This window comes from Ailuropoda melanoleuca, unplaced genomic scaffold (genome assembly GCF_002007445.2).
Source record: "Ailuropoda melanoleuca isolate Jingjing unplaced genomic scaffold, ASM200744v2 unplaced-scaffold19333, whole genome shotgun sequence".
NCBI classification, from domain to species: Eukaryota; Metazoa; Chordata; class Mammalia; order Carnivora; family Ursidae; genus Ailuropoda; species Ailuropoda melanoleuca.
This window is the reverse complement of record NW_023188652.1, coordinates 1,755-3,446: the sequence shown is the minus strand read 5'-3', so window position 1 is coordinate 3,446 and position 1,692 is coordinate 1,755. Positions and strand designations below refer to the sequence as shown.

General features: G+C 35.6%; 1 pseudogene; it reads left to right on the top strand.

Annotated features, from left to right (window-relative positions):
- The first annotated feature begins 125 nt into the window (after window positions 1-125).
- Window positions 126-829, top strand: LOC100467374 (annotated as a pseudogene).
- Window positions 830-1,692: the final 863 nt, after the last annotated feature.

The window sequence follows — 1,692 nt, the reverse complement described above, 5'->3', positions numbered from 1 at the left end:
TTATACGCAACTAATGAATCATCGAACTTTACATCGGAATCCGGGGATGTACTGTATGGTGACCAACATAACATAATAAAAAATCATTTAAAAAAAATAAAATAAATAAAAATAAATAAATAAATATAGTCAGTCTTCAAGATGTGCTTATACAGGATTCCAGCTTATATCACATCTTTGAATTCCTTGGATCTTAAGAAATACTTGGATTCTATCCCTCCTAGTCAGTTCACAGATTCTTCACATGTTAAGACTTATTTGGGTCAAATCATACAAGGGATGTTGTTTTGTCACTCTGGAAGAGCTCTTCACAGAGACTTAAAACCTCAGAATCTATTGACAACAAAGGAACAGCTAAATTGGCTGGTCTGGACCTTGCCAGAGTTTTGAGAATACCTAGTACACTATATATCCGTGAAGGAGTAACACTCCTGCATAGGTCTGCAGAAGTATTGCTGGGGTCAGCTCACAACTCCTGTTCCCATTTGGAGTGCAGATACCGTATTTGCAGAATTAGCAACTAATAAGTCACTTTTCCATGGGGATGCAGACATTGATCAACTCTTTAGGATTTTCAGAGCTTTGGGCACCCCCAGTCATGAAGAGTGGCCAGAAGAGGAATCTTTATAAGACTGTTAAGAGCATATTTCCCAAGTGGAAACTAGGAAGCCTAGCATCCCATATCAAAAACTTGGTTGAAAATGGCTCGGATTTGCTTTCAAAAATGTCAGCACATTGGCAGGTTAATTGCACCAAACAAGTTTCTGGCAAAAAGACACTGAATCATCCATATTTTAATGATTTGGACAATCAGATTGAGAAGACGTAGCTTTCTGACAAAAAGTCTCCACATGCTGTCTCAAGAACAGATATATTTTTACTGCTACCTCTATTTTTGTCTTATGTGCTCTTTTCTATGTTGTAAAACTTAAGCTGCACTTCATCATCTAATTTCAAAAGTGTAACTTTAAAATGTAAACATTGTTCTGTATCAATTTAAATATAGTAACTCTGTGTATGAGTGTAGATCTCACTGTAACAAGTATTTGTTACTATAACAAAACTATAAATCTAGTATTGATGACAGCAACTGGGGGGGCAGGGTGGGGGGAATGTTTTTAAACCTAAGAGCAGAAGAAAACTTCCCCAACCTAATAAAGAGCATCTCTGGAAAACCTACAGCTAACATTATACTCATGGTGAATGACTGAACTGCTTTCCCCTTAAGATAAAAAACAAGGCAAGAATATCTACTCTCACCATCTTATTCAACATTATACTAAAAATCCTAGCCAGTTTAATAAGGCAGTCGAATAAATAAAAGGCATGCATATTTGAAAAGAAGTAAAACTGTCTTTGTCACAGATGACATGATTGCCTATGCAGAAAATCCTAAAATATCTGCAAAAGAGCTGATTTTAGCAAGGATACAGGATACAAGGTCTATATTAGGGAAAAAAAGAATTTTTATATTCTAAAAACAAAGAATTAGAAATTGAAATAAAATAGATACCATTAATTTAAAAGAAACAATGCTATATTAGTTCTCAATTGCTACATAACAAATTACCAAATTAGCAGCTTGAAACAACAAACATTTATTATCTCACATAGTCTCTGAGAGTCGGGAATCTAGGAGCAGTTTCAGGGGGTAGCATGGCTCAGCGTCTCTCAGGAGGTTGCCATCAAGAT